The sequence below is a fragment of the Mytilus trossulus genome, chromosome 5 (assembly GCF_036588685.1).
Source record: "Mytilus trossulus isolate FHL-02 chromosome 5, PNRI_Mtr1.1.1.hap1, whole genome shotgun sequence".
Taxonomy (NCBI): Eukaryota; Metazoa; Mollusca; class Bivalvia; order Mytilida; family Mytilidae; genus Mytilus; species Mytilus trossulus.
In genome coordinates this window covers 18473978-18498219 of record NC_086377.1, presented here as the reverse complement: position 1 = coordinate 18498219, position 24242 = coordinate 18473978, and the positions used below count along the sequence as shown (strand labels likewise).

Sequence of the window (24242 nt, the reverse complement as noted above, 5' to 3'; positions counted from 1 at the left end):
CAGTGCATTTCACCAGACCAGTTAAGTTTTGAACACGTTCCCAACCGTCAAATTTGTCCATTTTTTAGAATTCATGACTGAGCATATTTTTGAAAAAAGACGCAAAGATCAACTAAATCTGACTATCACTGCATCATTAATCCTTTATGATAGATTGTTTACTCATTATTATAATACATCCCGAATGTGGTGAACGAGTTGAACTAATCACATTAAAATAAGCTTGAGAATGTCAATGAATGAAGGATTCTTGTAACATGTGTAAGGGCAGGACATACACTCGAATCGACACAATTTCCTTATTTCGTTCATATCAGACTCTATTCATTTTCAATGCTGAAAGACTATCGAAAAATTGAGTGTTGGCGACATTCAAAAATTAATGGAGGACCCGGGCATCGATCCCGGTACCTCTCGCATGCTAAGCGAGCGCTCTACCATGTGAGCTAGTCCCCCTCTTGGGTAATATGTCATTAAATAACGCCTTTATGCGTACAGATGTCATTCAGTCACTTTCTCGGTTCTAACTACAGTTCAACGTAGTATCGAGAACTACATTTGTAGACACAATGAGAAATAGGTGATCAAGGAAAAGGCAATCAAGGATCTAATGGAGATTTATTTATATTTAGCACAATTATGTGATATGCCTACAACTGCTTTGGCGGTCGCTCGTTAAAACAAAATGAATAAGGTCGAAACGTCCTACATGCATAAAAAGCCGCTAATGTGCATTCGCTAAAATTCCTTGAACAATATTATGGTAATATTTGAGAGTGAAATGGGACCAAAAAATATCCCGTGAGGCGGAGTCGAACCACCGACCTAGAGATGTCAGATTTTCTCATTCCACTACAGTCTCCCGCTCTACCAACTGAGCTATCACGGGGTCTGTATACAAATGGTTAAAATTGAGGATTTATACGTATTTGGATGTATTATACATTTAGTAATAAAAACAAAAAAGCGCCACCAATTGAATCTGAAACGTATATTAGGGGAAGGAGGGGCGATACTTTATTAAAATATTTCAATTAGCAAGAGTAGCACAGAAAACAAATAAGTAGAATGACGGATCGGTTGCGCTTAACATATCGCCTACAGCAATCAATACTATGAATTTGCGGATGCGTTCAATATATTAACAAGATAGCAGTGAGCGTTAAGTACCTAAAAATGATGGTCGTTACTAAGTCCTCGGTAGTATAGTGGTTAGTATCCCCGCCTGTCACGCGGGAGACCGGGGTTCGATTCCCCGCCGGGGAGGACATTATTTTTTACTTGGCTTTGGATTTTCAGTCTTTAATTGTCAATTTGACCGGTATAGTTACACCGGATAATACCTGTGTAAGGGTTTGAAACCAATCCAACTGTCATATTGTTCATGCCGTAGCATCTCCAGTGCATTTCACCAGACCAGTTAAGTTTTGAACACGTTCCCAACCGTCAAATTTGTCCATTTTTTAGAATTCATGACTGAGCATATTTTTGAAAAAAGACGCAAAGATCAACTAAATCTGACTATCACTGCATCATTAATCCTTTATGATAGATTGTTTACTCATTATTATAATACATCCCGAATGTGGTGAACGAGTTGAACTAATCACATTAAAATAAGCTTGAGAATGTCAATGAATGAAGGATTCTTGTAACATGTGTAAGGGCAGGACATACACTCGAATCGACACAATTTCCTTATTTCGTTCATATCAGACTCTATTCATTTTCAATGCTGAAAGACTATCGAAAAATTGAGTGTTGGCGACATTCAAAAATTAATGGAGGACCCGGGCATCGATCCCGGTACCTCTCGCATGCTAAGCGAGCGCTCTACCATGTGAGCTAGTCCCCCTCTTGGGTAATATGTCATTAAATAACGCCTTTATGCGTACAGATGTCATTCAGTCACTTTCTCGGTTCTAACTACAGTTCAACGTAGTATCGAGAACTACATTTGTAGACACAATGAGAAATAGGTGATCAAGGAAAAGGCAATCAAGGATCTAATGGAGATTTATTTATATTTAGCACAATTATGTGATATGCCTACAACTGCTTTGGCGGTCGCTCGTTAAAACAAAATGAATAAGGTCGAAACGTCCTACATGCATAAAAAGCCGCTAATGTGCATTCGCTAAAATTCCTTGAACAATATTATGGTAATATTTGAGAGTGAAATGGGACCAAAAAATATCCCGTGAGGCGGAGTCGAACCACCGACCTAGAGATGTCAGATTTTCTCATTCCACTACAGTCTCCCGCTCTACCAACTGAGCTATCACGGGGTCTGTATACAAATGGTTAAAATTGAGGATTTATACGTATTTGGATGTATTATACATTTAGTAATAAAAACAAAAAAGCGCCACCAATTGAATCTGAAACGTATATTAGGGGAAGGAGGGGCGATACTTTATTAAAATATTTCAATTAGCAAGAGTAGCACAGAAAACAAATAAGTAGAATGACGGATCGGTTGCGCTTAACATATCGCCTACAGCAATCAATACTATGAATTTGCGGATGCGTTCAATATATTAACAAGATAGCAGTGAGCGTTAAGTACCTAAAAATGATGGTCGTTACTAAGTCCTCGGTAGTATAGTGGTTAGTATCCCCGCCTGTCACGCGGGAGACCGGGGTTCGATTCCCCGCCGGGGAGGACATTATTTTTTACTTGGCTTTGGATTTTCAGTCTTTAATTGTCAATTTGACCGGTATAGTTACACCGGATAATACCTGTGTAAGGGTTTGAAACCAATCCAACTGTCATATTGTTCATGCCGTAGCATCTCCAGTGCATTTCACCAGACCAGTTAAGTTTTGAACACGTTCCCAACCGTCAAATTTGTCCATTTTTTAGAATTCATGACTGAGCATATTTTTGAAAAAAGACGCAAAGATCAACTAAATCTGACTATCACTGCATCATTAATCCTTTATGATAGATTGTTTACTCATTATTATAATACATCCCGAATGTGGTGAACGAGTTGAACTAATCACATTAAAATAAGCTTGAGAATGTCAATGAATGAAGGATTCTTGTAACATGTGTAAGGGCAGGACATACACTCGAATCGACACAATTTCCTTATTTCGTTCATATCAGACTCTATTCATTTTCAATGCTGAAAGACTATCGAAAAATTGAGTGTTGGCGACATTCAAAAATTAATGGAGGACCCGGGCATCGATCCCGGTACCTCTCGCATGCTAAGCGAGCGCTCTACCATGTGAGCTAGTCCCCCTCTTGGGTAATATGTCATTAAATAACGCCTTTATGCGTACAGATGTCATTCAGTCACTTTCTCGGTTCTAACTACAGTTCAACGTAGTATCGAGAACTACATTTGTAGACACAATGAGAAATAGGTGATCAAGGAAAAGGCAATCAAGGATCTAATGGAGATTTATTTATATTTAGCACAATTATGTGATATGCCTACAACTGCTTTGGCGGTCGCTCGTTAAAACAAAATGAATAAGGTCGAAACGTCCTACATGCATAAAAAGCCGCTAATGTGCATTCGCTAAAATTCCTTGAACAATATTATGGTAATATTTGAGAGTGAAATGGGACCAAAAATATCCCGTGAGGCGGAGTCGAACCACCGACCTAGAGATGTCAGATTTTCTCATTCCACTACAGTCTCCCGCTCTACCAACTGAGCTATCACGGGGTCTGTATACAAATGGTTAAAATTGAGGATTTATACGTATTTGGATGTATTATACATTTAGTAATAAAAACAAAAAAGCGCCACCAATTGAATCTGAAACGTATATTAGGGGAAGGAGGGGCGATACTTTATTAAAATATTTCAATTAGCAAGAGTAGCACAGAAAACAAATAAGTAGAATGACGGATCGGTTGCGCTTAACATATCGCCTACAGCAATCAATACTATGAATTTGCGGATGCGTTCAATATATTAACAAGATAGCAGTGAGCGTTAAGTACCTAAAAATGATGGTCGTTACTAAGTCCTCGGTAGTATAGTGGTTAGTATCCCCGCCTGTCACGCGGGAGACCGGGGTTCGATTCCCCGCCGGGGAGGACATTATTTTTTACTTGGCTTTGGATTTTCAGTCTTTAATTGTCAATTTGACCGGTATAGTTACACCGGATAATACCTGTGTAAGGGTTTGAAACCAATCCAACTGTCATATTGTTCATGCCGTAGCATCTCCAGTGCATTTCACCAGACCAGTTAAGTTTTGAACACGTTCCCAACCGTCAAATTTGTCCATTTTTTAGAATTCATGACTGAGCATATTTTTGAAAAAAGACGCAAAGATCAACTAAATCTGACTATCACTGCATCATTAATCCTTTATGATAGATTGTTTACTCATTATTATAATACATCCCGAATGTGGTGAACGAGTTGAACTAATCACATTAAAATAAGCTTGAGAATGTCAATGAATGAAGGATTCTTGTAACATGTGTAAGGGCAGGACATACACTCGAATCGACACAATTTCCTTATTTCGTTCATATCAGACTCTATTCATTTTCAATGCTGAAAGACTATCGAAAAATTGAGTGTTGGCGACATTCAAAAATTAATGGAGGACCCGGGCATCGATCCCGGTACCTCTCGCATGCTAAGCGAGCGCTCTACCATGTGAGCTAGTCCCCCTCTTGGGTAATATGTCATTAAATAACGCCTTTATGCGTACAGATGTCATTCAGTCACTTTCTCGGTTCTAACTACAGTTCAACGTAGTATCGAGAACTACATTTGTAGACACAATGAGAAATAGGTGATCAAGGAAAAGGCAATCAAGGATCTAATGGAGATTTATTTATATTTAGCACAATTATGTGATATGCCTACAACTGCTTTGGCGGTCGCTCGTTAAAACAAAATGAATAAGGTCGAAACGTCCTACATGCATAAAAAGCCGCTAATGTGCATTCGCTAAAATTCCTTGAACAATATTATGGTAATATTTGAGAGTGAAATGGGACCAAAAAATATCCCGTGAGGCGGAGTCGAACCACCGACCTAGAGATGTCAGATTTTCTCATTCCACTACAGTCTCCCGCTCTACCAACTGAGCTATCACGGGGTCTGTATACAAATGGTTAAAATTGAGGATTTATACGTATTTGGATGTATTATACATTTAGTAATAAAAACAAAAAAGCGCCACCAATTGAATCTGAAACGTATATTAGGGGAAGGAGGGGCGATACTTTATTAAAATATTTCAATTAGCAAGAGTAGCACAGAAAACAAATAAGTAGAATGACGGATCGGTTGCGCTTAACATATCGCCTACAGCAATCAATACTATGAATTTGCGGATGCGTTCAATATATTAACAAGATAGCAGTGAGCGTTAAGTACCTAAAAATGATGGTCGTTACTAAGTCCTCGGTAGTATAGTGGTTAGTATCCCCGCCTGTCACGCGGGAGACCGGGGTTCGATTCCCCGCCGGGGAGGACATTATTTTTTACTTGGCTTTGGATTTTCAGTCTTTAATTGTCAATTTGACCGGTATAGTTACACCGGATAATACCTGTGTAAGGGTTTGAAACCAATCCAACTGTCATATTGTTCATTGCCGTAGCATCTCCAGTGCATTTCACCAGACCAGTTAAGTTTTGAACACGTTCCCAACCGTCAAATTTGTCCATTTTTTAGAATTCATGACTGAGCATATTTTTGAAAAAAGACGCAAAGATCAACTAAATCTGACTATCACTGCATCATTAATCCTTTATGATAGATTGTTTACTCATTATTATAATACATCCCGAATGTGGTGAACGAGTTGAACTAATCACATTAAAATAAGCTTGAGAATGTCAATGAATGAAGGATTCTTGTAACATGTGTAAGGGCAGGACATACACTCGAATCGACACAATTTCCTTATTTCGTTCATATCAGACTCTATTCATTTTCAATGCTGAAAGACTATCGAAAAATTGAGTGTTGGCGACATTCAAAAATTAATGGAGGACCCGGGCATCGATCCCGGTACCTCTCGCATGCTAAGCGAGCGCTCTACCATGTGAGCTAGTCCCCCTCTTGGGTAATATGTCATTAAATAACGCCTTTATGCGTACAGATGTCATTCAGTCACTTTCTCGGTTCTAACTACAGTTCAACGTAGTATCGAGAACTACATTTGTAGACACAATGAGAAATAGGTGATCAAGGAAAAGGCAATCAAGGATCTAATGGAGATTTATTTATATTTAGCACAATTATGTGATATGCCTACAACTGCTTTGGCGGTCGCTCGTTAAAACAAAATGAATAAGGTCGAAACGTCCTACATGCATAAAAAGCCGCTAATGTGCATTCGCTAAAATTCCTTGAACAATATTATGGTAATATTTGAGAGTGAAATGGGACCAAAAAATATCCCGTGAGGCGGAGTCGAACCACCGACCTAGAGATGTCAGATTTTCTCATTCCACTACAGTCTCCCGCTCTACCAACTGAGCTATCACGGGGTCTGTATACAAATGGTTAAAATTGAGGATTTATACGTATTTGGATGTATTATACATTTAGTAATAAAAACAAAAAAGCGCCACCAATTGAATCTGAAACGTATATTAGGGGAAGGAGGGGCGATACTTTATTAAAATATTTCAATTAGCAAGAGTAGCACAGAAAACAAATAAGTAGAATGACGGATCGGTTGCGCTTAACATATCGCCTACAGCAATCAATACTATGAATTTGCGGATGCGTTCAATATATTAACAAGATAGCAGTGAGCGTTAAGTACCTAAAAATGATGGTCGTTACTAAGTCCTCGGTAGTATAGTGGTTAGTATCCCCGCCTGTCACGCGGGAGACCGGGGTTCGATTCCCCGCCGGGGAGGACATTATTTTTTACTTGGCTTTGGATTTTCAGTCTTTAATTGTCAATTTGACCGGTATAGTTACACCGGATAATACCTGTGTAAGGGTTTGAAACCAATCCAACTGTCATATTGTTCATGCCGTAGCATCTCCAGTGCATTTCACCAGACCAGTTAAGTTTTGAACACGTTCCCAACCGTCAAATTTGTCCATTTTTTAGAATTCATGACTGAGCATATTTTTGAAAAAAGACGCAAAGATCAACTAAATCTGACTATCACTGCATCATTAATCCTTTATGATAGATTGTTTACTCATTATTATAATACATCCCGAATGTGGTGAACGAGTTGAACTAATCACATTAAAATAAGCTTGAGAATGTCAATGAATGAAGGATTCTTGTAACATGTGTAAGGGCAGGACATACACTCGAATCGACACAATTTCCTTATTTCGTTCATATCAGACTCTATTCATTTTCAATGCTGAAAGACTATCGAAAAATTGAGTGTTGGCGACATTCAAAAATTAATGGAGGACCCGGGCATCGATCCCGGTACCTCTCGCATGCTAAGCGAGCGCTCTACCATGTGAGCTAGTCCCCCTCTTGGGTAATATGTCATTAAATAACGCCTTTATGCGTACAGATGTCATTCAGTCACTTTCTCGGTTCTAACTACAGTTCAACGTAGTATCGAGAACTACATTTGTAGACACAATGAGAAATAGGTGATCAAGGAAAAGGCAATCAAGGATCTAATGGAGATTTATTTATATTTAGCACAATTATGTGATATGCCTACAACTGCTTTGGCGGTCGCTCGTTAAAACAAAATGAATAAGGTCGAAACGTCCTACATGCATAAAAAGCCGCTAATGTGCATTCGCTAAAATTCCTTGAACAATATTATGGTAATATTTGAGAGTGAAATGGGACCAAAAAATATCCCGTGAGGCGGAGTCGAACCACCGACCTAGAGATGTCAGATTTTCTCATTCCACTACAGTCTCCCGCTCTACCAACTGAGCTATCACGGGGTCTGTATACAAATGGTTAAAATTGAGGATTTATACGTATTTGGATGTATTATACATTTAGTAATAAAAACAAAAAAGCGCCACCAATTGAATCTGAAACGTATATTAGGGGAAGGAGGGGCGATACTTTATTAAAATATTTCAATTAGCAAGAGTAGCACAGAAAACAAATAAGTAGAATGACGGATCGGTTGCGCTTAACATATCGCCTACAGCAATCAATACTATGAATTTGCGGATGCGTTCAATATATTAACAAGATAGCAGTGAGCGTTAAGTACCTAAAAATGATGGTCGTTACTAAGTCCTCGGTAGTATAGTGGTTAGTATCCCCGCCTGTCACGCGGGAGACCGGGGTTCGATTCCCCGCCGGGAGAGGACATTATTTTTTACTTGGCTTTGGATTTTCAGTCTTTAATTGTCAATTTGACCGGTATAGTTACACCGGATAATACCTGTGTAAGGGTTTGAAACCAATCCAACTGTCATATTGTTCATGCCGTAGCATCTCCAGTGCATTTCACCAGACCAGTTAAGTTTTGAACACGTTCCCAACCGTCAAATTTGTCCATTTTTTAGAATTCATGACTGAGCATATTTTTGAAAAAAGACGCAAAGATCAACTAAATCTGACTATCACTGCATCATTAATCCTTTATGATAGATTGTTTACTCATTATTATAATACATCCCGAATGTGGTGAACGAGTTGAACTAATCACATTAAAATAAGCTTGAGAATGTCAATGAATGAAGGATTCTTGTAACATGTGTAAGGGCAGGACATACACTCGAATCGACACAATTTCCTTATTTCGTTCATATCAGACTCTATTCATTTTCAATGCTGAAAGACTATCGAAAAATTGAGTGTTGGCGACATTCAAAAATTAATGGAGGACCCGGGCATCGATCCCGGTACCTCTCGCATGCTAAGCGAGCGCTCTACCATGTGAGCTAGTCCCCCTCTTGGGTAATATGTCATTAAATAACGCCTTTATGCGTACAGATGTCATTCAGTCACTTTCTCGGTTCTAACTACAGTTCAACGTAGTATCGAGAACTACATTTGTAGACACAATGAGAAATAGGTGATCAAGGAAAAGGCAATCAAGGATCTAATGGAGATTTATTTATATTTAGCACAATTATGTGATATGCCTACAACTGCTTTGGCGGTCGCTCGTTAAAACAAAATGAATAAGGTCGAAACGTCCTACATGCATAAAAAGCCGCTAATGTGCATTCGCTAAAATTCCTTGAACAATATTATGGTAATATTTGAGAGTGAAATGGGACCAAAAAATATCCCGTGAGGCGGAGTCGAACCACCGACCTAGAGATGTCAGATTTTCTCATTCCACTACAGTCTCCCGCTCTACCAACTGAGCTATCACGGGGTCTGTATACAAATGGTTAAAATTGAGGATTTATACGTATTTGGATGTATTATACATTTAGTAATAAAAACAAAAAAGCGCCACCAATTGAATCTGAAACGTATATTAGGGGAAGGAGGGGCGATACTTTATTAAAATATTTCAATTAGCAAGAGTAGCACAGAAAACAAATAAGTAGAATGACGGATCGGTTGCGCTTAACATATCGCCTACAGCAATCAATACTATGAATTTGCGGATGCGTTCAATATATTAACAAGATAGCAGTGAGCGTTAAGTACCTAAAAATGATGGTCGTTACTAAGTCCTCGGTAGTATAGTGGTTAGTATCCCCGCCTGTCACGCGGGAGACCGGGGTTCGATTCCCCGCCGGGGAGGACATTATTTTTTACTTGGCTTTGGATTTTCAGTCTTTAATTGTCAATTTGACCGGTATAGTTACACCGGATAATACCTGTGTAAGGGTTTGAAACCAATCCAACTGTCATATTGTTCATGCCGTAGCATCTCCAGTGCATTTCACCAGACCAGTTAAGTTTTGAACACGTTCCCAACCGTCAAATTTGTCCATTTTTTAGAATTCATGACTGAGCATATTTTTGAAAAAAGACGCAAAGATCAACTAAATCTGACTATCACTGCATCATTAATCCTTTATGATAGATTGTTTACTCATTATTATAATACATCCCGAATGTGGTGAACGAGTTGAACTAATCACATTAAAATAAGCTTGAGAATGTCAATGAATGAAGGATTCTTGTAACATGTGTAAGGGCAGGACATACACTCGAATCGACACAATTTCCTTATTTCGTTCATATCAGACTCTATTCATTTTCAATGCTGAAAGACTATCGAAAAATTGAGTGTTGGCGACATTCAAAAATTAATGGAGGACCCGGGCATCGATCCCGGTACCTCTCGCATGCTAAGCGAGCGCTCTACCATGTGAGCTAGTCCCCCTCTTGGGTAATATGTCATTAAATAACGCCTTTATGCGTACAGATGTCATTCAGTCACTTTCTCGGTTCTAACTACAGTTCAACGTAGTATCGAGAACTACATTTGTAGACACAATGAGAAATAGGTGATCAAGGAAAAGGCAATCAAGGATCTAATGGAGATTTATTTATATTTAGCACAATTATGTGATATGCCTACAACTGCTTTGGCGGTCGCTCGTTAAAACAAAATGAATAAGGTCGAAACGTCCTACATGCATAAAAAGCCGCTAATGTGCATTCGCTAAAATTCCTTGAACAATATTATGGTAATATTTGAGAGTGAAATGGGACCAAAAAATATCCCGTGAGGCGGAGTCGAACCACCGACCTAGAGATGTCAGATTTTCTCATTCCACTACAGTCTCCCGCTCTACCAACTGAGCTATCACGGGGTCTGTATACAAATGGTTAAAATTGAGGATTTATACGTATTTGGATGTATTATACATTTAGTAATAAAAACAAAAAAGCGCCACCAATTGAATCTGAAACGTATATTAGGGGAAGGAGGGGCGATACTTTATTAAAATATTTCAATTAGCAAGAGTAGCACAGAAAACAAATAAGTAGAATGACGGATCGGTTGCGCTTAACATATCGCCTACAGCAATCAATACTATGAATTTGCGGATGCGTTCAATATATTAACAAGATAGCAGTGAGCGTTAAGTACCTAAAAATGATGGTCGTTACTAAGTCCTCGGTAGTATAGTGGTTAGTATCCCCGCCTGTCACGCGGGAGACCGGGGTTCGATTCCCCGCCGGGGAGGACATTATTTTTTACTTGGCTTTGGATTTTCAGTCTTTAATTGTCAATTTGACCGGTATAGTTACACCGGATAATACCTGTGTAAGGGTTTGAAACCAATCCAACTGTCATATTGTTCATGCCGTAGCATCTCCAGTGCATTTCACCAGACCAGTTAAGTTTTGAACACGTTCCCAACCGTCAAATTTGTCCATTTTTTAGAATTCATGACTGAGCATATTTTTGAAAAAAGACGCAAAGATCAACTAAATCTGACTATCACTGCATCATTAATCCTTTATGATAGATTGTTTACTCATTATTATAATACATCCCGAATGTGGTGAACGAGTTGAACTAATCACATTAAAATAAGCTTGAGAATGTCAATGAATGAAGGATTCTTGTAACATGTGTAAGGGCAGGACATACACTCGAATCGACACAATTTCCTTATTTCGTTCATATCAGACTCTATTCATTTTCAATGCTGAAAGACTATCGAAAAATTGAGTGTTGGCGACATTCAAAAATTAATGGAGGACCCGGGCATCGATCCCGGTACCTCTCGCATGCTAAGCGAGCGCTCTACCATGTGAGCTAGTCCCCCTCTTGGGTAATATGTCATTAAATAACGCCTTTATGCGTACAGATGTCATTCAGTCACTTTCTCGGTTCTAACTACAGTTCAACGTAGTATCGAGAACTACATTTGTAGACACAATGAGAAATAGGTGATCAAGGAAAAGGCAATCAAGGATCTAATGGAGATTTATTTATATTTAGCACAATTATGTGATATGCCTACAACTGCTTTGGCGGTCGCTCGTTAAAACAAAATGAATAAGGTCGAAACGTCCTACATGCATAAAAAGCCGCTAATGTGCATTCGCTAAAATTCCTTGAACAATATTATGGTAATATTTGAGAGTGAAATGGGACCAAAAAATATCCCGTGAGGCGGAGTCGAACCACCGACCTAGAGATGTCAGATTTTCTCATTCCACTACAGTCTCCCGCTCTACCAACTGAGCTATCACGGGGTCTGTATACAAATGGTTAAAATTGAGGATTTATACGTATTTGGATGTATTATACATTTAGTAATAAAAACAAAAAAGCGCCACCAATTGAATCTGAAACGTATATTAGGGGAAGGAGGGGCGATACTTTATTAAAATATTTCAATTAGCAAGAGTAGCACAGAAAACAAATAAGTAGAATGACGGATCGGTTGCGCTTAACATATCGCCTACAGCAATCAATACTATGAATTTGCGGATGCGTTCAATATATTAACAAGATAGCAGTGAGCGTTAAGTACCTAAAAATGATGGTCGTTACTAAGTCCTCGGTAGTATAGTGGTTAGTATCCCCGCCTGTCACGCGGGAGACCGGGGTTCGATTCCCCGCCGGGGAGGACATTATTTTTTACTTGGCTTTGGATTTTCAGTCTTTAATTGTCAATTTGACCGGTATAGTTACACCGGATAATACCTGTGTAAGGGTTTGAAACCAATCCAACTGTCATATTGTTCATGCCGTAGCATCTCCAGTGCATTTCACCAGACCAGTTAAGTTTTGAACACGTTCCCAACCGTCAAATTTGTCCATTTTTTAGAATTCATGACTGAGCATATTTTTGAAAAAAGACGCAAAGATCAACTAAATCTGACTATCACTGCATCATTAATCCTTTATGATAGATTGTTTACTCATTATTATAATACATCCCGAATGTGGTGAACGAGTTGAACTAATCACATTAAAATAAGCTTGAGAATGTCAATGAATGAAGGATTCTTGTAACATGTGTAAGGGCAGGACATACACTCGAATCGACACAATTTCCTTATTTCGTTCATATCAGACTCTATTCATTTTCAATGCTGAAAGACTATCGAAAAATTGAGTGTTGGCGACATTCAAAAATTAATGGAGGACCCGGGCATCGATCCCGGTACCTCTCGCATGCTAAGCGAGCGCTCTACCATGTGAGCTAGTCCCCCTCTTGGGTAATATGTCATTAAATAACGCCTTTATGCGTACAGATGTCATTCAGTCACTTTCTCGGTTCTAACTACAGTTCAACGTAGTATCGAGAACTACATTTGTAGACACAATGAGAAATAGGTGATCAAGGAAAAGGCAATCAAGGATCTAATGGAGATTTATTTATATTTAGCACAATTATGTGATATGCCTACAACTGCTTTGGCGGTCGCTCGTTAAAACAAAATGAATAAGGTCGAAACGTCCTACATGCATAAAAAGCCGCTAATGTGCATTCGCTAAAATTCCTTGAACAATATTATGGTAATATTTGAGAGTGAAATGGGACCAAAAAATATCCCGTGAGGCGGAGTCGAACCACCGACCTAGAGATGTCAGATTTTCTCATTCCACTACAGTCTCCCGCTCTACCAACTGAGCTATCACGGGGTCTGTATACAAATGGTTAAAATTGAGGATTTATACGTATTTGGATGTATTATACATTTAGTAATAAAAACAAAAAAGCGCCACCAATTGAATCTGAAACGTATATTAGGGGAAGGAGGGGCGATACTTTATTAAAATATTTCAATTAGCAAGAGTAGCACAGAAAACAAATAAGTAGAATGACGGATCGGTTGCGCTTAACATATCGCCTACAGCAATCAATACTATGAATTTGCGGATGCGTTCAATATATTAACAAGATAGCAGTGAGCGTTAAGTACCTAAAAATGATGGTCGTTACTAAGTCCTCGGTAGTATAGTGGTTAGTATCCCCGCCTGTCACGCGGGAGACCGGGGTTCGATTCCCCGCCGGGGAGGACATTATTTTTTACTTGGCTTTGGATTTTCAGTCTTTAATTGTCAATTTGACCGGTATAGTTACACCGGATAATACCTGTGTAAGGGTTTGAAACCAATCCAACTGTCATATTGTTCATGCCGTAGCATCTCCAGTGCATTTCACCAGACCAGTTAAGTTTTGAACACGTTCCCAACCGTCAAATTTGTCCATTTTTTAGAATTCATGACTGAGCATATTTTTGAAAAAAGACGCAAAGATCAACTAAATCTGACTATCACTGCATCATTAATCCTTTATGATAGATTGTTTACTCATTATTATAATACATCCCGAATGTGGTGAACGAGTTGAACTAATCACATTAAAATAAGCTTGAGAATGTCAATGAATGAAGGATTCTTGTAACATGTGTAAGGGCAGGACATACACTCGAATCGACACAATTTCCTTATTTCGTTCATATCAGACTCTATTCATTTTCAATGCTGAAAGACTATCGAAAAATTGAGTGTTGGCGACATTCAAAAATTAATGGAGGACCCGGGCATCGATCCCGGTACCTCTCGCATGCTAAGCGAGCGCTCTACCATGTGAGCTAGTCCCCCTCTTGGGTAATATGTCATTAAATAACGCCTTTATGCGTACAGATGTCATTCAGTCACTTTCTCGGTTCTAACTACAGTTCAACGTAGTATCGAGAACTACATTTGTAGACACAATGAGAAATAGGTGATCAAGGAAAAGGCAATCAAGGATCTAATGGAGATTTATTTATATTTAGCACAATTATGTGATATGCCTACAACTGCTTTGGCGGTCGCTCGTTAAAACAAAATGAATAAGGTCGAAACGTCCTACATGCATAAAAAGCCGCTAATGTGCATTCGCTAAAATTCCTTGAACAATATTATGGTAATATTTGAGAGTGAAATGGGACCAAAAAATATCCCGTGAGGCGGAGTCGAACCACCGACCTAGAGATGTCAGATTTTCTCATTCCACTACAGTCTCCCGCTCTACCAACTGAGCTATCACGGGGTCTGTATACAAATGGTTAAAATTGAGGATTTATACGTATTTGGATGTATTATACATTTAGTAATAAAAACAAAAAAGCGCCACCAATTGAATCTGAAACGTATATTAGGGGAAGGAGGGGCGATACTTTATTAAAATATTTCAATTAGCAAGAGTAGCACAGAAAACAAATAAGTAGAATGACGGATCGGTTGCGCTTAACATATCGCCTACAGCAATCAATACTATGAATTTGCGGATGCGTTCAATATATTAACAAGATAGCAGTGAGCGTTAAGTACCTAAAAATGATGGTCGTTACTAAGTCCTCGGTAGTATAGTGGTTAGTATCCCCGCCTGTCACGCGGGAGACCGGGGTTCGATTCCCCGCCGGGGAGGACATTATTTTTTACTTGGCTTTGGATTTTCAGTCTTTAATTGTCAATTTGACCGGTATAGTTACACCGGATAATACCTGTGTAAGGGTTTGAAACCAATCCAACTGTCATATTGTTCATGCCGTAGCATCTCCAGTGCATTTCACCAGACCAGTTAAGTTTTGAACACGTTCCCAACCGTCAAATTTGTCCATTTTTTAGAATTCATGACTGAGCATATTTTTGAAAAAAGACGCAAAGATCAACTAAATCTGACTATCACTGCATCATTAATCCTTTATGATAGATTGTTTACTCATTATTATAATACATCCCGAATGTGGTGAACGAGTTGAACTAATCACATTAAAATAAGCTTGAGAATGTCAATGAATGAAGGATTCTTGTAACATGTGTAAGGGCAGGACATACACTCGAATCGACACAATTTCCTTATTTCGTTCATATCAGACTCTATTCATTTTCAATGCTGAAAGACTATCGAAAAATTGAGTGTTGGCGACATTCAAAAATTAATGGAGGACCCGGGCATCGATCCCGGTACCTCTCGCATGCTAAGCGAGCGCTCTACCATGTGAGCTAGTCCCCCTCTTGGGTAATATGTCATTAAATAACGCCTTTATGCGTACAGATGTCATTCAGTCACTTTCTCGGTTCTAACTACAGTTCAACGTAGTATCGAGAACTACATTTGTAGACACAATGAGAAATAGGTGATCAAGGAAAAGGCAATCAAGGATCTAATGGAGATTTATTTATATTTAGCACAATTATGTGATATGCCTACAACTGCTTTGGCGGTCGCTCGTTAAAACAAAATGAATAAGGTCGAAACGTCCTACATGCATAAAAAGCCGCTAATGTGCATTCGCTAAAATTCCTTGAACAATATTATGGTAATATTTGAGAGTGAAATGGGACCAAAAAATATCCCGTGAGGCGGAGTCGAACCACCGACCTAGAGATGTCAGATTTTCTCATTCCACTACAGTCTCCCGCTCTACCAACTGAGCTATCACGGGGTCTGTATACAAATGGTTAAAATTGAGGATTTATACGTATTTGGATGTATTATACATTTAGTAATAAAAACAAAAAAGCGCCACCAATTGAATCTGAAACGTATATTAGGGGAAGGAGGGGCGATACTTTATTAAAATATTTCAATTAGCAAGAGTAGCACAGAAAACAAATAAGTAGAATGACGGATCGGTTGCGCTTAACATATCGCCTACAGCAATCAATACTATGAATTTGCGGATGCGTTCAATATATTAACAAGATAGCAGTGAGCGTTAAGTACCTAAAAATGATGGTCGTTACTAAGTCCTCGGTAGTATAGTGGTTAGTATCCCCGCCTGTCACGCGGGAGACCGGGGTTCGATTCCCCGCCGGGGAGGACATTATTTTTTACTTGGCTTTGGATTTTCAGTCTTTAATTGTCAATTTGACCGGTATAGTTACACCGGATAATACCTGTGTAAGGGTTTGAAACCAATCCAACTGTCATATTGTTCATGCCGTAGCATCTCCAGTGCATTTCACCAGACCAGTTAAGTTTTGAACACGTTCCCAACCGTCAAATTTGTCCATTTTTTAGAATTCATGACTGAGCATATTTTTGAAAAAAGACGCAAAGATCAACTAAATCTGACTATCACTGCATCATTAATCCTTTATGATAGATTGTTTACTCATTATTATAATACATCCCGAATGTGGTGAACGAGTTGAACTAATCACATTAAAATAAGCTTGAGAATGTCAATGAATGAAGGATTCTTGTAACATGTGTAAGGGCAGGACATACACTCGAATCGACACAATTTCCTTATTTCGTTCATATCAGACTCTATTCATTTTCAATGCTGAAAGACTATCGAAAAATTGAGTGTTGGCGACATTCAAAAATTAATGGAGGACCCGGGCATCGATCCCGGTACCTCTCGCATGCTAAGCGAGCGCTCTACCATGTGAGCTAGTCCCCCTCTTGGGTAATATGTCATTAAATAACGCCTTTATGCGTACAGATGTCATTCAGTCACTTTCTCGGTTCTAACTACAGTTCAACGTAGTATCGAGAACTACATTTGTAGACACAATGAGAAATAGGTGATCAAGGAAAAGGCAATCAAGGATCTAATGGAGATTTATTTATATTTAGCACAATTATGTGATATGCCTACAACTGCTTTGGCGGTCGCTCGTTAAAACAAAATGAATAAGGTCGAAACGTCCTACATGCATAAAAAGCCGCTAATGTGCATTCGCTAAAATTCCTTGAACAATATTATGGTAATATTTGAGAGTGAAATGGGACCAAAAAATATCCCGTGAGGCGGAGTCGAACCACCGACCTAGAGATGTCAGATTTTCTCATTCCACTACAGTCTCCCGCTCTACCAACTGAGCTATCACGGGGTCTGTATACAAATGGTTAAAATTGAGGATTTATACGTATTTGGATGTATTATACATTTAGTAATAAAAACAAAAAAGCGCCACCAATTGAATCTGAAACGTATATTAGGGGAAGGAGGGGCGATACTTTATTAAAATATTTCAATTAGCAAGAGTAGCACAGAAAACAAATAAGTAGAATGACGGATCGGTTGCGCTTAACATATCGCCTACAGCAATCAATACTATGAATTTGCGGATGCGTTCAATATATTAACAAGATAGCAGTGAGCGTTAAGTACCTAAAAATGATGGTCGTTACTAAGTCCTCGGTAGTATAGTGGTTAGTATCCCCGCCTGTCACGCGGGAGACCGGGGTTCGATTCCCCGCCGGGGAGGACATTATTTTTTACTTGGCTTTGGATTTTCAGTCTTTAATTGTCAATTTGACCGGTATAGTTACACCGGATAATACCTGTGTAAGGGTTTGAAACCAATCCAACTGTCATATTGTTCATGCCGTAGCATCTCCAGTGCATTTCACCAGACCAGTTAAGTTTTGAACACGTTCCCAACCGTCAAATTTGTCCATTTTTTAGAATTCATGACTGAGCATATTTTTGAAAAAAGACGCAAAGATCAACTAAATCTGACTATCACTGCATCATTAATCCTTTATGATAGATTGTTTACTCATTATTATAATACATCCCGAATGTGGTGAACGAGTTGAACTAATCACATTAAAATAAGCTTGAGAATGTCAATGAATGAAGGATTCTTGTAACATGTGTAAGGGCAGGACATACACTCGAATCGACACAATTTCCTTATTTCGTTCATATCAGACTCTATTCATTTTCAATGCTGAAAGACTATCGAAAAATTGAGTGTTGGCGACATTCAAAAATTAATGGAGGACCCGGGCATCGATCCCGGTACCTCTCGCATGCTAAGCGAGCGCTCTACCATGTGAGCTAGTCCCCCTCTTGGGTAATATGTCATTAAATAACGCCTTTATGCGTACAGATGTCATTCAGTCACTTTCTCGGTTCTAACTACAGTTCAACGTAGTATCGAGAACTACATTTGTAGACACAATGAGAAATAGGTGATCAAGGAAAAGGCAATCAAGGATCTAATGGAGATTTATTTATATTTAGCACAATTATGTGATATGCCTACAACTGCTTTGGCGGTCGCTCGTTAAAACAAAATGAATAAGGTCGAAACGTCCTACATGCATAAAAAGCCGCTAATGTGCATTCGCTAAAATTCCTTGAACAATATTATGGTAATATTTGAGAGTGAAATGGGACCAAAAAATATCCCGTGAGGCGGAGTCGAACCACCGACCTAGAGATGTCAGATTTTCTCATTCCACTACAGTCTCCCGCTCTACCAACTGAGCTATCACGGGGTCTGTATACAAATGGTTAAAATTGAGGATTTATACGTATTTGGATGTATTATACATTTAGTAATAAAAACAAAAAAGCGCCACCAATTGAATCTGAAACGTATATTAGGGGAAGGAGGGGCGATACTTTATTAAAATATTTCAATTAGCAAGAGTAGCACAGAAAACAAATAAGTAGAATGACGGATCGGTTGCGCTTAACATATCGCCTACAGCAATCAATACTATGAATTTGCGGATGCGTTCAATATATTAACAAGATAGCAGTGAGCGTTAAGTACCTAAAAATGATGGTCGTTACTAAGTCCTCGGTAGTATAGTGGTTAGTATCCCCGCCTGTCACGCGGGAGACCGGGGTTCGATTCCCCGCCGGGGAGGACATTATTTTTTACTTGGCTTTGGATTTTCAGTCTTTAATTGTCAATTTGACCGGTATAGTTACACCGGATAATACCTGTGTAAGGGTTTGAAACCAATCCAACTGTCATATTGTTCATGCCGTAGCATCTCCAGTGCATTTCACCAGACCAGTTAAGTTTTGAACACGTTCCCAACCGTCAAATTTGTCCATTTTTTAGAATTCATGACTGAGCATATTTTTGAAAAAAGACGCAAAGATCAACTAAATCTGACTATCACTGCATCATTAATCCTTTATGATAGATTGTTTACTCATTATTATAATACATCCCGAATGTGGGTGAACGAGTTGAACTAATCACATTAAAATAAGCTTGAGAATGTCAATGAATGAAGGATTCTTGTAACATGTGTAAGGGCAGGACATACACTCGAATCGACACAATTTCCTTATTTCGTTCATATCAGACTCTATTCATTTTCAATGCTGAAAGACTATCGAAAAATTGAGTGTTGGCGACATTCAAAAATTAATGGAGGACCCGGGCATCGATCCCGGTACCTCTCGCATGCTAAGCGAGCGCTCTACCATGTGAGCTAGTCCCCCTCTTGGGTAATATGTCATTAAATAACGCCTTTATGCGTACAGATGTCATTCAGTCACTTTCTCGGTTCTAACTACAGTTCAACGTAGTATCGAGAACTACATTTGTAGACACAATGAGAAATAGGGTGATCAAGGAAAAGGCAATCAAGGATCTAATGGAGATTTATTTATATTTAGCACAATTATGTGATATGCCTACAACTGCTTTGGCGGTCGCTCGTTAAAACAAAATGAATAAGGTCGAAACGTCCTACATGCATAAAAAGCCGCTAATGTGCATTCGCTAAAATTCCTTGAACAATATTATGGTAATATTTGAGAGTGAAATGGGACCAAAAAATATCCCGTGAGGGCGGAGTCGAACCACCGACCTAGAGATGTCAGATTTTCTCATTCCACTACAGTCTCCCGCTCTACCAACTGAGCTATTCACGGGGGTCTGTATACAAATGGTTAAAATTGAGGATTTATACGTATTTGGATGTATTATACATTTAGTAATAAAAACAAAAAAGCGCCACCAATTGAATCTGAAACGTATATTAGGGGAAGGAGGGGCGATACTTTATTAAAATATTTCAATTAGCAAGAGTAGCACAGAAAACAAATAAGTAGAATGACGGATCGGTTGCGCTTAACATATCGCCTACAGCAATCAATACTATGAATTTGCGGATGCGTTCAATATATTAACAAGATAGCAGTGAGCGTTAAGTACCTAAAAATGATGGTCGTTACTAAGTCCTCGGTAGTATAGTGGTTAGTATCCCCGCCTGTCACGCGGGAGACCGGGGTTCGATTCCCCGCCGGGGAGGACATTATTTTTTACTTGGCTTTGGATTTTCAGTCTTTAATTGTCAATTTGACCGGTATAGTTTACACCGGATAATACCTGTGTAAGGGTTTGAAAACCAATCCAACTAGTCATATTGTTCATGCCGTAGCATCTCCAGTGCATTTCACCAGACCAGTTAAGTTTTGAACACGTTCCCAACCGTCAAATTTGTCCATTTTTTAGAATTCATGACTGAGCATATTTTTGAAAAAAGACGCAAAGATCAACTAAATCTGACTATTCACTGCATCATTAATCCTTTATGATAGATTGTTTACTCATTATTATAATACATCCCGAATGTGTGTGAACGAGTTGAACTAATCACATTAAAATAAGCTTGAGAATGTCAATGAATGAAGGATTCTTGTAACATGTGTAAGGGCAGGACATACACTCGAATCGACACAATTTCCTTATTTCGTTCATATCAGACTCTATTCATTTTCAATGCTGAAAGACTATCGAAAAATTGAGTGTTGGCGACATTCAAAAATTAATGGAGGACCCGGGCATCGATCCCGGTACCTCTCGCATGCTAAGCGAGCGCTCTACCATGTGAGCTAGTCCCCCTCTTGGGTAAATATGTCATTAAATAACGCCTTTATGCGTACAGATGTCATTCAGTCACTTTCTCGGTTCTAACTACAGTTCAACGTAGTATCGAGAACTACATTTGTAGACACAATGAGAAATAGGTGATCAAGGAAAAGGCAATCAAGGATCTAATGGAGATTTATTTATATTTAGCACAATTATGTGATATGCCTACAACTGCTTTGGCGGTCGCTCGTTAAAACAAAATGAATAAAGGTCGAAACGTCCTACATGCATAAAAAGCCGCTAATGTGCATTCGCTAAAATTCCTTTGAACAATATTATGGTAAATATTTGAGAGTGAAATGGGACCAAAAAATATCCCGTGAGGCGGAGTCGAACCACCGACCTAGAGATGTCAGATTTTTCTCATTCCACTACAGTCTCCCGGCTCTACCAACTGAGCTATCACGGGTCTGTATACAAATGGTTAAAATTGAGGATTTATACGTATTTGGATGTATTATACATTTAGTAATAAAAACAAAAAAGCGCCACCAATTGAATCTGAAACGTATATTAGGGGAAGGAGGGGCGATACTTTATTAAAATATTTCAATTAGCAAGAGTAGCACAGAAAACAAATAAGTAGAATGACGGATCGGTTGCGCTTAACATATCGCCTACAGCAATCAATACTATGAATTTGCGGATGCGTTCAATATATTAACAAGATAGCAGTGAGCGTTAAGTACCCTAAAAATGATGGTCGTTACTAAGTCCTCGGTAGTATAGTGGTTAGTATCCCCGCCTGTCACGCGGGAGGACCGGGGTTCGATTCCCCGCCGGGGAGGACATTATTTTTTACTTGGCTTTGGATTTTCAGTCTTTAATTGTCAATTTGACCGGTATAGTTACACCGGATAATACCTGTGTAAAGGGTTTGAAACCCAATACCCAACCTGTCATATTGTTCATGCCGTAGCATCTCCCAGTGCATTTCACAGACCCAGTTAAGTTTTGAACACGTTCCCAACCGTCAAATTTTGTCCAATTTTTTAGATTCATGACTGAGCATATTTTTGAAAAAAGACGCAAAGATCAACTAAATCTGACTATCACTGCATCATTAATCCTTTTATGATAGATTGTTTACTCATTATTATAATACATCCCGAATGTGGTGAACGAGTTGAACTAATCACATTAAAATAAGCTTGAGAATGTCAATGAATGAAGGATTCTTGTAACATGTGTAAGGCGCATAAGGACATACACTCGAATCGACACAATTTCCTTATTTCGTTCATATCAGACTCTATTCAATTTTCAATGCTGAAAGGACTATCGAAAAATTGAGTGTTGGCGACATTCAAAAATTAATGGAGGACCCGGGCATCGATCCCGGTACCTCTCGCATGCTAAGCGAGCGCTCTACCATGTGAGCTAGTCCCCCCTCTTGGGTAATATGTCATTAAATAACGCCTTTATGCGTACAGATGTCATTCAGTCACTTTCTCGGTTCTAACTACAGTTCAACGTAGTATCGAGAACTACATTTGTAGACACAATGAGAAATAGGTGATCAAGGAAAAGGCAATCAAGGATCTAATGGAGATTTATTTATATTTAGCACAATTATGTGATATGCCTACAACTGCTTTGGCGGTCGCTCGTTAAAACAAAATGAATAAGGTCGAAACGTCCTACATGCATAAAAAGCCGCTAATGTGCATTCGCTAAAATTCCTTGAACAATATTATGGTAATATTTGAGAGTGAAATGGGACCAAAAAATATCCCGTGAGGCGGAGTCGAACCACCGACCTAGAGATGTCAGATTTTCTCATTCCACTACAGTCTCCCGCTCTACCAACTGAGCTATCACGGGGTCTTGTATACAAATGGTTAAAATTGAGGATTTATACGTATTTGGATGTATTATACATTTAGTAATAAAAACAAAAAAGCGCCACCAATTGAATCTGAAACGTATATTAGGGGAAGGAGGGGCGATACTTTATTAAAATATTTCAATTAGCAAGAGTAGCACAGAAAACAAATAAGTAGAATGACGGATCGGTTGCGCTTAACATATCGCCTACAGCAATCAATACTATGAATTTGCGGATGCGTTCAATATATTAACAAGATAGCAGTGAGCGTTAAGTACCTAAAAATGATGGTCGTTACTAAGTCCTCGGTTAGTATAGTGGTTAGTATCCCCGCCTGTCACGCGGGAGACCGGGGTTCGATTCCCCGCCGGGGGAGGACATTATTTTTTTACTTGGCTTTGGATTTTTCAGTCTTTAATTGTCAATTTGACCGGTATAGTTACACCGGATAATACCTGTGTAAGGGTTTGAAACCAATCCAACTGTCATATTGTTCATGCCGTAGCATCTCCAGTGCATTTCACCAGACCAGTTAAGTTTTGAACACGTTCCCAACCGTCAAATTTGTCCATTTTTAGAATTCATGACTGAGCATATTTTTGAAAAAAGACGCAAAGATCAACTAAATCTGACTATCACTGCATCATTAATCCTTTATGATAGATTGTTTTACTCATTATTATAATACATCCCGAATGTGGTGAACGAGTTGAACTAATCACATTAAAATAAGCTTGAGAATGTCAATGAATGAAGGATTCTTGTAACATGTGTAAGGGCAGGACATACACTCGAATCGACACAATTTCCTTATTTCGTTCATATCAGACTCTATTCATTTTCAATGCTGAAAGACTATCGAAAAATTGAGTGTTGGCGACATTCAAAAATTAATGGAGGACCCGGGCATCGATCCCGGTACCTCTCGCATG

The 24242-nt window shown here is 38.8% G+C and overlaps 51 non-coding genes across 51 annotated transcripts; 17 read left to right on the top strand and 34 right to left on the bottom strand.

The window, feature by feature from the left end:
- Positions 1 to 383: 383 nt before the first annotated feature.
- On the bottom strand, positions 384 to 456 carry Trnaa-agc (transfer RNA alanine (anticodon AGC)). The gene has a single exon. It is a non-coding gene; the product is annotated as a tRNA-Ala (tRNA).
- A 341-nt stretch (positions 457 to 797) lies between these two features.
- On the bottom strand, positions 798 to 889 carry Trnay-gua (transfer RNA tyrosine (anticodon GUA)). The gene is given in 2 exon segments: positions 798 to 833; positions 853 to 889. It is a non-coding gene; the product is annotated as a tRNA-Tyr (tRNA).
- A 305-nt stretch (positions 890 to 1194) lies between these two features.
- Positions 1195 to 1266, top strand: Trnad-guc (transfer RNA aspartic acid (anticodon GUC)). Its single transcript has one exon. It is a non-coding gene; the product is annotated as a tRNA-Asp (tRNA).
- Positions 1267 to 1782: 516 nt separating this feature from the next.
- On the bottom strand, positions 1783 to 1855 carry Trnaa-agc (transfer RNA alanine (anticodon AGC)). Its single transcript has one exon. It is a non-coding gene; the product is annotated as a tRNA-Ala (tRNA).
- Positions 1856 to 2196: 341 nt separating this feature from the next.
- Positions 2197 to 2288, bottom strand: Trnay-gua (transfer RNA tyrosine (anticodon GUA)). The gene is given in 2 exon segments: positions 2197 to 2232; positions 2252 to 2288. It is a non-coding gene; the product is annotated as a tRNA-Tyr (tRNA).
- A 305-nt stretch (positions 2289 to 2593) lies between these two features.
- Trnad-guc (transfer RNA aspartic acid (anticodon GUC)) lies at positions 2594 to 2665 on the top strand. Its single transcript has one exon. It is a non-coding gene; the product is annotated as a tRNA-Asp (tRNA).
- A 516-nt stretch (positions 2666 to 3181) lies between these two features.
- Trnaa-agc (transfer RNA alanine (anticodon AGC)) lies at positions 3182 to 3254 on the bottom strand. Its single transcript has one exon. It is a non-coding gene; the product is annotated as a tRNA-Ala (tRNA).
- Positions 3255 to 3594: 340 nt separating this feature from the next.
- Positions 3595 to 3686, bottom strand: Trnay-gua (transfer RNA tyrosine (anticodon GUA)). The gene is given in 2 exon segments: positions 3595 to 3630; positions 3650 to 3686. It is a non-coding gene; the product is annotated as a tRNA-Tyr (tRNA).
- Positions 3687 to 3991: 305 nt separating this feature from the next.
- Positions 3992 to 4063, top strand: Trnad-guc (transfer RNA aspartic acid (anticodon GUC)). The gene has a single exon. It is a non-coding gene; the product is annotated as a tRNA-Asp (tRNA).
- Positions 4064 to 4579: 516 nt separating this feature from the next.
- Trnaa-agc (transfer RNA alanine (anticodon AGC)) lies at positions 4580 to 4652 on the bottom strand. Its single transcript has one exon. It is a non-coding gene; the product is annotated as a tRNA-Ala (tRNA).
- Positions 4653 to 4993: 341 nt separating this feature from the next.
- On the bottom strand, positions 4994 to 5085 carry Trnay-gua (transfer RNA tyrosine (anticodon GUA)). The gene is given in 2 exon segments: positions 4994 to 5029; positions 5049 to 5085. It is a non-coding gene; the product is annotated as a tRNA-Tyr (tRNA).
- Positions 5086 to 5390: 305 nt separating this feature from the next.
- On the top strand, positions 5391 to 5462 carry Trnad-guc (transfer RNA aspartic acid (anticodon GUC)). The gene has a single exon. It is a non-coding gene; the product is annotated as a tRNA-Asp (tRNA).
- A 517-nt stretch (positions 5463 to 5979) lies between these two features.
- Positions 5980 to 6052, bottom strand: Trnaa-agc (transfer RNA alanine (anticodon AGC)). Its single transcript has one exon. It is a non-coding gene; the product is annotated as a tRNA-Ala (tRNA).
- A 341-nt stretch (positions 6053 to 6393) lies between these two features.
- On the bottom strand, positions 6394 to 6485 carry Trnay-gua (transfer RNA tyrosine (anticodon GUA)). Its single transcript is given in 2 exon segments — positions 6394 to 6429; positions 6449 to 6485. It is a non-coding gene; the product is annotated as a tRNA-Tyr (tRNA).
- Positions 6486 to 6790: 305 nt separating this feature from the next.
- Positions 6791 to 6862, top strand: Trnad-guc (transfer RNA aspartic acid (anticodon GUC)). The gene has a single exon. It is a non-coding gene; the product is annotated as a tRNA-Asp (tRNA).
- A 516-nt stretch (positions 6863 to 7378) lies between these two features.
- On the bottom strand, positions 7379 to 7451 carry Trnaa-agc (transfer RNA alanine (anticodon AGC)). Its single transcript has one exon. It is a non-coding gene; the product is annotated as a tRNA-Ala (tRNA).
- A 341-nt stretch (positions 7452 to 7792) lies between these two features.
- Trnay-gua (transfer RNA tyrosine (anticodon GUA)) lies at positions 7793 to 7884 on the bottom strand. The gene is given in 2 exon segments: positions 7793 to 7828; positions 7848 to 7884. It is a non-coding gene; the product is annotated as a tRNA-Tyr (tRNA).
- Positions 7885 to 8189: 305 nt separating this feature from the next.
- Trnad-guc (transfer RNA aspartic acid (anticodon GUC)) lies at positions 8190 to 8262 on the top strand. The gene has a single exon. It is a non-coding gene; the product is annotated as a tRNA-Asp (tRNA).
- A 516-nt stretch (positions 8263 to 8778) lies between these two features.
- Trnaa-agc (transfer RNA alanine (anticodon AGC)) lies at positions 8779 to 8851 on the bottom strand. Its single transcript has one exon. It is a non-coding gene; the product is annotated as a tRNA-Ala (tRNA).
- A 341-nt stretch (positions 8852 to 9192) lies between these two features.
- On the bottom strand, positions 9193 to 9284 carry Trnay-gua (transfer RNA tyrosine (anticodon GUA)). Its single transcript is given in 2 exon segments — positions 9193 to 9228; positions 9248 to 9284. It is a non-coding gene; the product is annotated as a tRNA-Tyr (tRNA).
- Positions 9285 to 9589: 305 nt separating this feature from the next.
- On the top strand, positions 9590 to 9661 carry Trnad-guc (transfer RNA aspartic acid (anticodon GUC)). The gene has a single exon. It is a non-coding gene; the product is annotated as a tRNA-Asp (tRNA).
- A 516-nt stretch (positions 9662 to 10177) lies between these two features.
- Trnaa-agc (transfer RNA alanine (anticodon AGC)) lies at positions 10178 to 10250 on the bottom strand. Its single transcript has one exon. It is a non-coding gene; the product is annotated as a tRNA-Ala (tRNA).
- Positions 10251 to 10591: 341 nt separating this feature from the next.
- Trnay-gua (transfer RNA tyrosine (anticodon GUA)) lies at positions 10592 to 10683 on the bottom strand. Its single transcript is given in 2 exon segments — positions 10592 to 10627; positions 10647 to 10683. It is a non-coding gene; the product is annotated as a tRNA-Tyr (tRNA).
- Positions 10684 to 10988: 305 nt separating this feature from the next.
- On the top strand, positions 10989 to 11060 carry Trnad-guc (transfer RNA aspartic acid (anticodon GUC)). Its single transcript has one exon. It is a non-coding gene; the product is annotated as a tRNA-Asp (tRNA).
- Positions 11061 to 11576: 516 nt separating this feature from the next.
- Trnaa-agc (transfer RNA alanine (anticodon AGC)) lies at positions 11577 to 11649 on the bottom strand. The gene has a single exon. It is a non-coding gene; the product is annotated as a tRNA-Ala (tRNA).
- A 341-nt stretch (positions 11650 to 11990) lies between these two features.
- Positions 11991 to 12082, bottom strand: Trnay-gua (transfer RNA tyrosine (anticodon GUA)). The gene is given in 2 exon segments: positions 11991 to 12026; positions 12046 to 12082. It is a non-coding gene; the product is annotated as a tRNA-Tyr (tRNA).
- A 305-nt stretch (positions 12083 to 12387) lies between these two features.
- Trnad-guc (transfer RNA aspartic acid (anticodon GUC)) lies at positions 12388 to 12459 on the top strand. The gene has a single exon. It is a non-coding gene; the product is annotated as a tRNA-Asp (tRNA).
- A 516-nt stretch (positions 12460 to 12975) lies between these two features.
- Positions 12976 to 13048, bottom strand: Trnaa-agc (transfer RNA alanine (anticodon AGC)). The gene has a single exon. It is a non-coding gene; the product is annotated as a tRNA-Ala (tRNA).
- A 341-nt stretch (positions 13049 to 13389) lies between these two features.
- Trnay-gua (transfer RNA tyrosine (anticodon GUA)) lies at positions 13390 to 13481 on the bottom strand. Its single transcript is given in 2 exon segments — positions 13390 to 13425; positions 13445 to 13481. It is a non-coding gene; the product is annotated as a tRNA-Tyr (tRNA).
- Positions 13482 to 13786: 305 nt separating this feature from the next.
- Positions 13787 to 13858, top strand: Trnad-guc (transfer RNA aspartic acid (anticodon GUC)). The gene has a single exon. It is a non-coding gene; the product is annotated as a tRNA-Asp (tRNA).
- Positions 13859 to 14374: 516 nt separating this feature from the next.
- Trnaa-agc (transfer RNA alanine (anticodon AGC)) lies at positions 14375 to 14447 on the bottom strand. The gene has a single exon. It is a non-coding gene; the product is annotated as a tRNA-Ala (tRNA).
- Positions 14448 to 14788: 341 nt separating this feature from the next.
- Positions 14789 to 14880, bottom strand: Trnay-gua (transfer RNA tyrosine (anticodon GUA)). Its single transcript is given in 2 exon segments — positions 14789 to 14824; positions 14844 to 14880. It is a non-coding gene; the product is annotated as a tRNA-Tyr (tRNA).
- Positions 14881 to 15185: 305 nt separating this feature from the next.
- Positions 15186 to 15257, top strand: Trnad-guc (transfer RNA aspartic acid (anticodon GUC)). Its single transcript has one exon. It is a non-coding gene; the product is annotated as a tRNA-Asp (tRNA).
- Positions 15258 to 15773: 516 nt separating this feature from the next.
- Trnaa-agc (transfer RNA alanine (anticodon AGC)) lies at positions 15774 to 15846 on the bottom strand. Its single transcript has one exon. It is a non-coding gene; the product is annotated as a tRNA-Ala (tRNA).
- A 341-nt stretch (positions 15847 to 16187) lies between these two features.
- Trnay-gua (transfer RNA tyrosine (anticodon GUA)) lies at positions 16188 to 16279 on the bottom strand. Its single transcript is given in 2 exon segments — positions 16188 to 16223; positions 16243 to 16279. It is a non-coding gene; the product is annotated as a tRNA-Tyr (tRNA).
- Positions 16280 to 16584: 305 nt separating this feature from the next.
- Positions 16585 to 16656, top strand: Trnad-guc (transfer RNA aspartic acid (anticodon GUC)). The gene has a single exon. It is a non-coding gene; the product is annotated as a tRNA-Asp (tRNA).
- A 516-nt stretch (positions 16657 to 17172) lies between these two features.
- Positions 17173 to 17245, bottom strand: Trnaa-agc (transfer RNA alanine (anticodon AGC)). The gene has a single exon. It is a non-coding gene; the product is annotated as a tRNA-Ala (tRNA).
- Positions 17246 to 17586: 341 nt separating this feature from the next.
- On the bottom strand, positions 17587 to 17678 carry Trnay-gua (transfer RNA tyrosine (anticodon GUA)). The gene is given in 2 exon segments: positions 17587 to 17622; positions 17642 to 17678. It is a non-coding gene; the product is annotated as a tRNA-Tyr (tRNA).
- A 305-nt stretch (positions 17679 to 17983) lies between these two features.
- Positions 17984 to 18055, top strand: Trnad-guc (transfer RNA aspartic acid (anticodon GUC)). Its single transcript has one exon. It is a non-coding gene; the product is annotated as a tRNA-Asp (tRNA).
- A 516-nt stretch (positions 18056 to 18571) lies between these two features.
- Positions 18572 to 18644, bottom strand: Trnaa-agc (transfer RNA alanine (anticodon AGC)). The gene has a single exon. It is a non-coding gene; the product is annotated as a tRNA-Ala (tRNA).
- Positions 18645 to 18985: 341 nt separating this feature from the next.
- Positions 18986 to 19077, bottom strand: Trnay-gua (transfer RNA tyrosine (anticodon GUA)). The gene is given in 2 exon segments: positions 18986 to 19021; positions 19041 to 19077. It is a non-coding gene; the product is annotated as a tRNA-Tyr (tRNA).
- Positions 19078 to 19382: 305 nt separating this feature from the next.
- Positions 19383 to 19454, top strand: Trnad-guc (transfer RNA aspartic acid (anticodon GUC)). The gene has a single exon. It is a non-coding gene; the product is annotated as a tRNA-Asp (tRNA).
- A 517-nt stretch (positions 19455 to 19971) lies between these two features.
- On the bottom strand, positions 19972 to 20044 carry Trnaa-agc (transfer RNA alanine (anticodon AGC)). The gene has a single exon. It is a non-coding gene; the product is annotated as a tRNA-Ala (tRNA).
- A 342-nt stretch (positions 20045 to 20386) lies between these two features.
- Positions 20387 to 20480, bottom strand: Trnay-gua (transfer RNA tyrosine (anticodon GUA)). Its single transcript is given in 2 exon segments — positions 20387 to 20423; positions 20443 to 20480. It is a non-coding gene; the product is annotated as a tRNA-Tyr (tRNA).
- Positions 20481 to 20786: 306 nt separating this feature from the next.
- Trnad-guc (transfer RNA aspartic acid (anticodon GUC)) lies at positions 20787 to 20858 on the top strand. Its single transcript has one exon. It is a non-coding gene; the product is annotated as a tRNA-Asp (tRNA).
- Positions 20859 to 21379: 521 nt separating this feature from the next.
- On the bottom strand, positions 21380 to 21452 carry Trnaa-agc (transfer RNA alanine (anticodon AGC)). The gene has a single exon. It is a non-coding gene; the product is annotated as a tRNA-Ala (tRNA).
- A 345-nt stretch (positions 21453 to 21797) lies between these two features.
- Trnay-gua (transfer RNA tyrosine (anticodon GUA)) lies at positions 21798 to 21891 on the bottom strand. The gene is made up of 2 exons: positions 21854 to 21891; positions 21798 to 21833 (listed from the first exon to the last, which is right to left on the bottom strand). It is a non-coding gene; the product is annotated as a tRNA-Tyr (tRNA).
- A 305-nt stretch (positions 21892 to 22196) lies between these two features.
- On the top strand, positions 22197 to 22269 carry Trnad-guc (transfer RNA aspartic acid (anticodon GUC)). The gene has a single exon. It is a non-coding gene; the product is annotated as a tRNA-Asp (tRNA).
- A 530-nt stretch (positions 22270 to 22799) lies between these two features.
- Positions 22800 to 22872, bottom strand: Trnaa-agc (transfer RNA alanine (anticodon AGC)). Its single transcript has one exon. It is a non-coding gene; the product is annotated as a tRNA-Ala (tRNA).
- Positions 22873 to 23214: 342 nt separating this feature from the next.
- On the bottom strand, positions 23215 to 23306 carry Trnay-gua (transfer RNA tyrosine (anticodon GUA)). Its single transcript is given in 2 exon segments — positions 23215 to 23250; positions 23270 to 23306. It is a non-coding gene; the product is annotated as a tRNA-Tyr (tRNA).
- A 306-nt stretch (positions 23307 to 23612) lies between these two features.
- Positions 23613 to 23685, top strand: Trnad-guc (transfer RNA aspartic acid (anticodon GUC)). The gene has a single exon. It is a non-coding gene; the product is annotated as a tRNA-Asp (tRNA).
- The last annotated feature ends 557 nt before the right edge of the window (positions 23686 to 24242 follow it).